Raw genomic sequence first — 11894 nt, 5'->3', positions numbered from 1 at the left:
TACTTAAACATCCATCGATTTAACGATGAACGACAAAGTATCACCCTAATGTGGGCAGCACTTAAACATCAATTGGATATATTGATCAGTCGGAAAATGAATCGTAATAGCGATCGAATTATTACCCTGTTTTGCGGCAGCACTTCGTGATCAGTGTGTGTTTATTTGTACTGTATTTGTAATAATTCGACGTACACAGAACTTATGAGCGTCGTTTCAACTTCTGTAAGCTAGTGCCAATGTCTGCTATTTATAGTGATTTTTGAGACATGCTTACGGACCGTATGGCATTTCCCCTTTACGGTCCGTAAAGGGTGCAGTCTAATTACATAGACTAGCTGGGTTCGGGACTAGCTTGTATGACTCAACATAAAATCGAAATTCAATCTGTACAGCAAAACATAAGGATAATTATCACTAGGGTTTACCCCCCTTGAGTTTTAGGGGCCCTGATCCTGATTCCGATTGTTCTGAAAATTTTAGGGTTAGTGCAGAATTACTTGGGTGTCTCAATTAGGGTTTTATTATTGACTAATTATCATCCTAATTATGGATTTTAATGAGAATTGTTACAATGAAGTTTAGGGGGTGACACTAGCGACTGATAAACAATTTTAGGGTTGTTGACTATTGGTTTTATTAGATGCCATTAAATGAATTGGGGCCACAAAATTCCAAGGATTGTTGGGCTTTTGTTTTAATAAACCTTCAAGTGTTATTGGGCCAGGTTAGTTGGCAGTTGAGCTTCTTTAACATTTGGGCCTTGTAAATCTCAAAAAGAACATAGCAATTCGGATCCATTATTCATGAACAAAGGTCCTTATTGACCGAAATATTTTTTGGCTGGTGTTTGTTTTCCTTGGGCCTGCCAATCTCTTCTTAGGCCTCTATTGGAAACATTGATTTGCGAAAGACACTAAATGATTCATTGGCCTCTATCTCATGAAACACTATTTTTCACAAGTTGATTCGTGAACAATTTGTTTTTGTGAGTTGCAAAGTGGGGTTGGGTGTTCGCAAAGTTTATCTATTTTTCAACGCCAAATTCGTACGGGTTCGGGAGTGCCCGGAATGATGAGGCATGATTAAAACTTGATTTTTGTTAAAACGTGGGGTAGTCACAGTTACCGGTGCAAATGTCAAAATTGGTGACGTGACTATTATGGGCCAAAAACGATATATTTTTCTTCCGCACGTGAAAATTTGTTGTATCGGTGTTAGTAAATGTTCGAAAGAATTTTTTTTATTGTCATATTCTCGCATTTGGTAACGATTGTTGGAACCTAGAGAGCCAAGACCGGTCCTAACGAGTTCACAAAGTCGAAGAGTTATGCCTATGATGGAAGCTTTCGGATTAGGTGTTAGCAGAACTTTGGGGGGATACAAGTCAGATCCTACGGGGCTAGGGGACTTTCATTATCAACTAGAATATGCAAAGAAGAAAGTTTCTTTCGTGATTTTTAGAAAAAACCGAGAATGTTTGAAAGATTCTGCTCAGTGGAGAGAATCTGTTCAGTGAAGTTGACGACAGTTCCGCTCAGAGGAGGGAATTTGCTAAGGTTTAGAGATTTTACCAAAGAAATGGGGGGATAAAAATTTTCATATGTTTTGGAATTTCTTCGGTAAATCTCTAAACGCAATCACAGGTGGTGGAGTTTGTGTTTTTTTCTGGTGATACCAACGTTTCTGCGTGGAATGTTTTGCACAGACACATATTTGAGGATTTTAATTAATTCTCCAGCCAGCGTTAAGGGTTTTGCATGGAAACATACAGGTATCTAAAGTCTACAGTAGTTTGAAAGCGCTGTTCACTGAAGACATGGGGAATCTTTATGAGATTTTACAGGGATCTGGGTGTAATTTAATTCATTGAGTTCGCAAACGATGTACTTGGTCACGCTGACATCCTGAATACTGATGCTGAAGATCCATAGTGCATTACGTGGTTAACTTCACAAAGGCGAGACAATGAGATCTGGATGTAGTTCAACTAAGCATGCTGGTTGAGCTTGCAAGTGATATACTCGGTCTAGCTGACTTCCTGAGTGTTGATGCTGAGGATCAAAGTGCATTACTTGGTCGATTCCACAAAGATGGTTTATAGAAGACAGTTCACCAGAAAACTCTACCAATGTAGTATGCTTGAATGAAATGGAGTTCTTATGACAAGATCAAGAATTGATGCAAGTTTTTAAAGAATGGAACCCTTATCAGATGCCGGTTGGAGTATTGGAAGATCAGCAGAAGATCAGTCAATTTACCCTTGCGAGGAGATTGCACAACACCCAACCGGATACGCGTACTTTGAGGGGGGGAATACTATACGAGAAGCTTCAAGGGTTTGGTATTGCTATGAAGATTCAAGCCAAGACACTACTTACCTGGATCATGGATCAAGGGGGAATTTGTTAACACTGAGAAGATAACTTTAACAAATACTTGACTGAAGATCGATTGCAGTTGCATTTTCAGCATTCGACAGCAACGGCTAAGGGGGAATTTGTTGGTGCAGTTTGTGTGTCCGATGCTGTTCGAATAGATTAGTTATTATTTTATGCTGATAATGTAATAGTTAGTGAAATGATCACACAAATGTGTATTGACCCGCTCATTTGAAGTGGTCAAACGAGAGGGTTATATGTTTGACCGTGTGTGTGTGCAAGTGAAATGGGTGTGGCTATAAATACCACCCCTTTGGTTCATTTGCACTTAACAGAGTTCTCAGAGAGTTTTAAGATGAGGTTTTAGTGTTTGGGGGAGAGATCACCACTTGGTCTCTCCCCGGATGTATACTCCTTTGGTATTGTTCGGTTATCTTGTAATCGGGCCGCTTTGTAATGTTATGCAACCGGATTAATACAAAGAAGTTGTTTGTTTGTCTCTAATCTCTCCTGTCTTGAACTTAATCACTCACTCATCACGGTTTCGGTCCGAAATCATGAACCTACAGAAACCAAATATATTTGGTGAAATGGTCTACAAAGATCATATATAATATTTAAAATCATCAATGGATGTAAAAAGGGAAGACCGTACATCTTAAAAAATTAATTGTAAAGGTGATTTGATGAAACAAGAATTACAAGAATATTTTAATGGTTTAATAGCAGAAACAATGTGTAACGCCCTGCTTTTTCATAACTTACCTGAATTAGAATTCTTACTTTGTAAATCTATTCTTGGAAATCTTGCTTCTTTGGTAATCGTATTTCGTTTTATAACTTTACAAACCGAAACTTCAATCGTAATAACACTCCTATTTTATACGAATTATGCCTTCACTTATGCCTTTATACTTACAAGACTTGATTCATTACACTTTGATACCTATTTCGTAATTCTTGGAAACATGTAATAAACTTACAATTTCGTATCATACGCGCACGATTTACACGCTTATCGCCCATGTTTATACGCTTACGAAACTTATTCACGATACGTATGCTTAATCCTACTTGGTTATACATATTCATATGTCTAATTTACATAATACACCCCTATAATATGCTTTTTATACTTAAAACATGTAAAACATATCAAATATGAACTTAAGGGACCAAAAATGCCAACTAACAAACTTATTTCCGAAATATTAACCCGTCGCGTCGCGCGATGGGGATGGGTAATCACGGTCTCGTCGCGCGACCCTGATCAATCCGCAGAAACATGTTGCTGGTTCGAGGATTGGTCAAAATTGTGTTAGTTGGTTATGTTTCTTGCACTTAATGACCACCTAACTCAACCCTAACCTCAACTATAAAACCTAGCTCATTTCCGCTCACTTACCACTTTATAAACACATCAAATCCTCCCTAATACACTCTCTAAATTGCAACAAATAATCAGATTACACGTAGAAAGTTCAAGGCTTTTCAAGAGGATTCTAGTTCACTTCCTTTGCTCCTTTTCTACTTTTTCTTTCATCTTAACACTTGGAACACCTCTAGGAATGTTTCCATAGGATTTCCACGGAAAACCAAAGATGGAACATCACCACATTGAGGTTAAAAGTGCAAGAACTTTCTGTTTTGAACAAAAACTTAGTTAAACATTCTTAAACTCATGTTTTAATCATACACTCCTATGTCCTTATGCCACTAATCAAGACTATGATTAAGTGTGCTTAAAAACAAGGTTGTAATATACAAATTCAGAGGTTTTACCCCTCTAAACTTTCTATTTTTAAAAGGGTTTTAACCCACAAGTGTTGAACAAGACTTGAACTTGTGTATGCGAGATTACTTGGAAAGCTTGGGCTATCCTACTTACAATCCACACCTCACTTGATGATTTCCCCTTAGTATAGTGTGTATATTTCATTTCTAGTTCATTCATAACCATCCTTGTTGTCATATGACAACTTGTGCATTGGTGAATATACAAAAGAGGTTTTAAAAGGAAGGTTACCCTCCTACCTCTATGCATGACTTATATGATAATCTTCGATATACTTGTTGGACTTAAACTATATAAAATATATAAAATACATATAACATAAAGGCTGAACCTTTGATGGTAATCAAGTGATTATTCATCATGGAACTAGGTTACATCATCTAGGTACTTAGTTACTCGTTACGATTCTAATGGGTACATTAACCAATGAAAACATTCTAACCCCTATGGGTTTCATCGTGTCAAAAACGAGTATTAAGTGCTAAATGATAATTTTCTCGTATACATACTTTTGGTCTATTTTACTTACATAAATTCCGACTCTAAATATTCCTTGAACTCCAATCCGAACACATTCAATCTCCTAATCTCATTAACTCGTCAACACTTGGATAATCGGAAGACTTAGCAATTTTGTGAGTACACGTGACCCGTTTTATTTTTAAAACACTTAGGGTTGTAACATGTTAATATATAAACTTCACTATCACACACTTAAACATTCTTTATATTCTCAAACCTATATACATGTTACTTGTTTACTTAGGTTCATGCTAGATTATACATGCTTTATGTCATTAACTTTGCTAAGCCCCAACTTAACATATATAGCGCTATAGGAGTAGCACGCCGCCCGTCGGGGTCTTGTTAAGTCTTTATTTATTCTTGAACGGTCTCGTTACTTTTGTGGCGAGGGATGCTAAATACTAGTGGACACTTGGGTTTGACATATTGCGATGCACGCTAGTTACCTTGTTTACAAATTGTCATGTGGATTCGAGAAAATGCTTTTATACTTATGCTATATTTATACAAACCTTGTGTACTCACCAATGCTTTCGCATTGACACTTTATTTTAAACATGTTACAGGTTTAACAATGATATTGATGATACATGGAACATAGTAGGATGCCTAGATACTCATTTTAAATTTTGTATACGTATTGTAATGTAATTCTTTCTTTTAAAGTTGTTGTAATTGTATTTTCCTTTCCATGTTGTAATCGAATGCTTATAGTAATAAAATGAAATTCATTATTTAAATACTTGTCGCAAATTCTAGTGTTATGTGTAATGAGCAATCTATCTTCGTCTCACTCCAATGTTTCTGCCATCGGTTAGGGTGTGACACAATGGGTGTAACAACCCGCACATTCGTGCGTTGTTACCACTCGCTATACTCGTTACGCCTAGCACCAGAGATACGGATCATAATGTAACTATATCGCATACATCGCTATATCGCAATATTTTCTCCTATTATCGTAGATTTTATCATATCACATCACATTGTACTTGCTGACAACCACGAAGATGTCGAGTGAGGACCAATTCTACGCTCCTTGATAGCCGTGATGTGTCGCAGTGCAACTCATTACTCAAAACGCACATCGCATCACACATATTAACATTCACGATGACATTGAGCGAGGACCTATTCTACCCTCCTCGATGACCGTGAAGCTTCGCAAAGAAACGCGGATTCGAAACGAAACCCGGTTATTGTATCGCAACTTTGAAATATGGATATGTATATACGACCCAACGTGGCTAATTATAATAAATATATGAAAATGTGGATGAGAATGTGTAAGGACTGCAAAAATGCCCCAAAATCGACCCATAAGTGAAAACCCGGACCCCTGAAACCTTAATTTGCATGAAAAACCTGCCGTTTGGCCGCAGAAATCAACAGCAAACGAGTCTTAGACGGATTTTTCTCCAAGAATCCTGTCAAACAAGCTCATCAAGCAATCGTCATCGACTCGTCCGACGATTCTTCTGAAGATTCCTCCGACGATGTCTCCAGCGAATCATCAGACGAACCCTCTAACGACAACGACGCCTCATCTCAGGATCGCAACGAGCTCAGCCATAAGCGAAAGGAACCAAGCGTGGATGAAATTCCAAACCCCACACCGCTACGATTTGCTCACGTTCTTGTGAAGCGCGCCTACACCGGAAGCCATCCCCTGTGTCTCATGTGTACGTATCATCACCCACCAGGAGCTAACTGTCGCTATTGCGACAATTGCAACTGGTATGGTCATTTTACCCAGAACTGCCGCACAGGACCGCAACCTTGAGGAATTTCAGCAGCAACCGCAGTCTCCGCAGAAGTCCTCCACAACAACGTTATTTTGCTTCTAATGTTGTTGTAATAATACGACTTATCGCCATCAATTTCCTTTATGTGTGGAACTTGTACTATCTCTCGACGCATATGGATTTTATTTCTTTCTTATACTCGCGCACAATCAAATGCTAGCACTATATACTATACAATGTATTTTACCCCTACTATGCATTCTTGAGATAAGGTACGATAAACGTGCAAGAATCAAATTAATCACGGGTGCACATGGGATTATTTTGGCTAGTGCACGGAGATCGTAGTGAGTTTCAATGATGCCTCAACGTTCAGGGCATGGTTAAGCATGGTGGATACGCCACTGGTACATCCTATATATAAGCGTCTTGACCATATCTGACGAAGTGTGACACCTATTCACGGAACAAAGGTGTATGGTTGAAACATGTAACACCCCGAAAACGGGTTTGGTAATCAAACCACGTTAATAGTAAAGACGGGCAAGAGTACCGTTAGTGGTAAAAATTAACCCGGTAAATAGTGAGATCGAAATAAATAAACTTTATGTTAATTAAAAAGGAGAATAAATACTTTGAGAAAACAAGGTATATAGAAGGCCCGAACCCACTAAGAAACTTGGAATAACAACCTAGTTAGTTAAGTGTTATAAGATGTTAAAGAAACATGGTTAATAATACTTTTACAACACTTTGTTAGTTAAGGGGCTAAAGTTGGCTAAAGTGAAAGAGGTTTTATTTAATAAAAATAAAAACACCAAAACACACAACCAAGTGTGTGTTCTGGTCGTGAGTTCTAACAGGAGAAAAAGGGGTTTCCCTAATGAACCCTAAAATACACAAAATCAACCAAATCAAGAGGGCAAATCAAGTCTAAATCGAAAACCAAGCTAGGATTAGTGATCACTCGGGCTAGAGGATCACAAGGTATGTCGAATTCCATCTTTTGGTGATTTTTTTGAATTCGTGGTGGATTATCATAAACGAAATTATTGCTTGCATGTTTGATGTAAGAGTGAAATTAGGATAAATCCATGACTAGGAACAAACCCTAGTGAGGATTTGATGAATTAATGATGAAAAACTATGAAATTGATAATCACCATTGAAGGTGTTAAGTGGGTGATGTAGAAGTATGAAGACACTAGGATTATGATAGTTGTACTAGTGTAATTTGAATTCTCTAAAGCAATTTCAGGTTTGTTGATGTTAAAATTTATGTGAAATTACCAAATTGATGTTAACTTTGGTAAAAATAACTAGTTATGAACTAGTTAGTAAGTATGTAAAATTATGCACACTAGGTGTTTGTTAAAATGCCTAAATGAAAACTAAAGTGCTGAAATATATGATGTTTTTGACATCTTTTAGCCTACAATCACTGTGTTATAGGTTTCTAACCATTACCAAGAGTTTAACAAGGGTTATAACCATGGAAATGGGTTGCATTTGATGGTTTGGGTCGAATTTGAAAGGAACCTAAACATGATTTCCGTAGCCTTTTATATGGATTTTGACTAATCTTAAAAAAATCATATAAAATCAACCGTTATCCGATTTGGGTGTTCTATACCTTTTCGGAAAGCTTATGAAGTAAATTTTTACTGTTTTCAATCATAAGAAACAAATGTGGTTGTTAAAGAGGTCAAAAAAATTGATTAAAACTGCTGTTCAGAAAACTTAAAAGCTGATTGAAAAATGAAAATATAGTTGCTGTGCTGATTTTATAAAAATCGTATAAAATCATAGAAAATTCGTTAGAAGGTGTACCTTATATGCTTGCTAAGGTATGAAGTTTTCTACGATCCATTTTTGAACATGTTAATCTAATTCGGACTTTAAATGGGTCATAATGGTCGATTACAGCAGCTGAATAGAAAATCGCTGCACATTAATAATGTTATTATTAATCCGGAAAAGACATATGATTGCGTATACTTGTTTAGTCATAAAGTATTTATTGTTTGGAACAATTAACACTTTATATGACATGCTTAAAGTGTTCAAAATCATTTACTAACTAGTTTGTATAAGTAACTTGACTAACGGGTCAAACGGTTAGTGAATGGAAAGAATTAGGAAAAAAAAGTTGTTGAATAAATAACATACTTTGATGAATAAGTGTGTGAATCCATAGGGTGTGATGGTCATGTTAATGGTTGACTAATCTAATCATCTTGTGGATATGATATGGTAGTTTGACTCTGACAAGTTAGGTAGGAGCTTGGAAATGAACGGGTCAAATGGATACAAGTTCAAGTATGAGGCTCGCAAGGATGCAAGGTAAGTAAAGCTTACAACTTTATCGCAAGATATGTATTTATTTATAGATTATAAATACGACAAGGTTATATTCAAAATATGATTTTGACACGAAAAGATACGGGTCGGAACGTATCAAAAGACGAAAAACCATGTTTATTGGTAAAGATGGGTGAAATGGTAATTTGGTCATGGGATGACATAAATAAAAATGAGTTTTTGTATGGCTACTTTATAAGTAGGCTTAAACGAATAAAAAGGGTAAAATGGTGATCTAGTCAAATAAAAGCGCAAAATGTTTGGTCGTTTAGACCAAACGGGTCAAATGGTAATGTTGATACCATTTAACAATTAACGACTAATAAGTGTTTGTGGAGTTTTATGCACACAGGATAAATCGGCTTATGAATTAGCGATGCTATGAATTAGCGATTATTGAGAAAAGGTATTAAAACGGGTCAATATGTTGATCCGAACCAGGTACGCATATTGTGAGTTATAGATAAGTATACAGTAGATTGTGCATAACCAAGGGGAAAGATTTAAACTTAAAAGGTTTAAATCTTCGAAGTAGGTCAAAAGAATTATGCGCATAGATTGGGTACTAGCCGCGTAATTCATAAAAGTTACAAACCCGAATTAAAGATTTTGAGATAAACATGTTGATGTATGCTTAATGGTTAGTTAGAAACAAGTTTGTGGTTTAAAAACTTGAACAGGTCAAAAGTCTTTAAAAATGAATTTTAAAGCCAAGGGCTCGAAGCCTATTAATTTGTGAATTCAGATGTTAAGTTTGAAAGCTACCGTAAGTTACGGTAGCCACCGTAACTTATGGTAGCGAATAAATTGTTACGGCAGTTTTCTACTGCCTTACGGCAGACCACTTTTGCCCAGTGGCTACCGTAACTTACGGTGGCTACCGTAAGTTACGGTAGAGCCCAGTCACTTTTGCCAAATTTTGCATATCATAGTTAATCGAACCCGTTTTTGAGCATAGTTTCGATTACAGCACGCGACGGGTGTAAAACCTGTAAATCCTTGTTATTTTAATTGTTTGGCTCATGGGACTTGTGTTAACTTGTAAATAAACTATGAAAACTAACTTTTTTTGTTGGTTTTGATTCTAGGTGAATGTTATATGCTTCCGCATGAGGATCAAGCCACGAGCAAGAACCGAACACACCTCTCAATGAAGCTTCCGCACTCGATCTTGTTTTGTTTTAATAAAAGTGGATTATGTAAACACTTTTAGCGATGTTTTGGATGTTGTAAACATGTTTAAATACTTATGATGTAAAAGTTTTTGTTAAGTGGCATTTTTCATATAAAATGCTTACTTTAATGTTATGTAAATGATAAAATTATTATGGGTGTTACAAGTTGGTAATCAGAGCTCACGGTTAAAGAGTAAAGTGTGTTCGGTTCGAGGCTTGATCGTAAATCCGGTAAGTACATCTATGCTAATAGTTTAGCATGCTAAAGTGTTGTAAACAACACATGGGGCTATCGTGTTATACATGTTACCTCAATTAAGCGATAAATGTAGTTGACGAAATTACGCGCGTTGACGCGTATAGTAGAAAAGCCTTGTATTATAATACGGGCAATTATTGAAGTTGACATTACTAACTTTTGTGAATGTTTTAACTGAAGGACACTCGCGTCTGAAGATGACGAGAGTTGAATGAATTGCAGATATGATGATGGAACGGTCTGAGGTATGACAAGAAGAGCATACTCAGCAAGGACCTAAATCGTGTGGCGATGCGAACAAGGCTAATGGCAAGAGAAGCCCGTTAGGGCAAGCATTTGCAGGTGCGCATTTTAAATAATTACGCCAATAGTAATATGTAACAAATACATAGAGGTTGACCGTTGCATCTGTAAATTAAAAACTTGGAAAAATCTGAATAGAATACCTATCCAGAATATTATTTCCAAGGAAACTAATTAGAGGCGTTACTTACATGGGGTGTGATGTGAAAGTTATAAACGATCATGTATGTCATGTGTTGATCGCCTACTCTGGCCAAGTAGGTAGTGAACACATGATACCATGAACTTTTTATGATGGACATACTTACATCCGATGTAGTAAGGACGGGGTAAGCGGGACAAATTAAAAATTACCCAAATGAATCAGATAAGGAAAATATTTGATAATAATGTAAACGCACAGCCGAGTGACGGAAGCATATTATATTAGGATAATGAGCCCGAGGGAAGGGACCAAGAAACATGTAAATTGATTAAGATATGTATTGGGAGGGAGTGTACTTACACTCGAACCCGAAAAACGCAAACATGTAAAATGATTTAGACATGTAATGGGAGGGAGTGTACTTACACTCGAACCCGGAAAACGCAAACATGTAAAATGATTTAGACAAGTAATGGGAGGGAGTGTACTTACACTCGAACCCGGAAAACGCAAATATGTCCCTTAACGGGTCGTTTTTGTAAAAACGTCAAACTTAAGGACAAAGTCAGAATATAAAAATGAAGCGAGGTCTTAATGCATACCGGGAGGGTTGCAATAATAACGACTTCGGTAAAACACCCGGTAGATGGGTAAGAATTAAATACATGCGTAAACCGAGAAACGAGAGCTTGGATGAAAAGTTAAAAGATTCGGGTTTCGAGTCATAACTGAAAGACGACAAGATAATGTAAATAGAAATTTCGAATAAATTATGTTCAACTATTTTAAAGTTGAACGGGTCGAATATAATATCATGCCGGACGGCATGAGTAAACGCAAGCGGGATAATGGTAATGTCAAATGCAAAAGAGTAATGAGCTCGGTAGTGGGACATAACCAAATAAGAATATATGCAAACCAAATAACAAAAAGCAAAAGAAGAACTGATGCATAAATGACGTGAGAAGTCAAAAAGTCGGAAAATTGTCTGAAAGAAAACAATTGTAGCCACGGAACTACAATCAAGGTTAACGAAACCTAAGCTTGAAACCAAATGATTCTTCAACCAAAAACAGAGTGCCTTGACACCGGACATGTATTTTAAGAATGACATGAGTAAGGAATGATCTACGGGATCAATATAACCTTTGAGGTTATAAACAATGGAAAGGTCTATGAGGATAAAACGACCCACGGGTCATGAT

General features: G+C 36.8%; 1 long non-coding RNA gene across 2 annotated transcripts; it reads left to right on the top strand.

Moving 5' to 3' along the window:
- The first annotated feature begins 7288 nt into the window (after positions 1–7288).
- LOC110874460 lies at positions 7289–10121 on the top strand. Of its 2 annotated transcripts, none has more exons than XR_002555971.1 (3): positions 7289–7433; positions 8723–8789; positions 9896–10121. It is a non-coding gene; the product is annotated as an uncharacterized LOC110874460 (long non-coding RNA). The 2 variants fall into 2 exon arrangements; XR_002555970.1 differs by having other exon boundaries at positions 8704–8789.
- Positions 10122–11894: the final 1773 nt, after the last annotated feature.

The sequence above is a fragment of the Helianthus annuus genome, chromosome 9, assembly GCF_002127325.2.
Source record: "Helianthus annuus cultivar XRQ/B chromosome 9, HanXRQr2.0-SUNRISE, whole genome shotgun sequence".
Taxonomy (NCBI): domain Eukaryota; kingdom Viridiplantae; phylum Streptophyta; class Magnoliopsida; order Asterales; family Asteraceae; genus Helianthus; species Helianthus annuus.
Note: the sequence above shows the minus strand (reverse complement) of the source record. Positions and strands in the feature narration are given on the sequence as shown.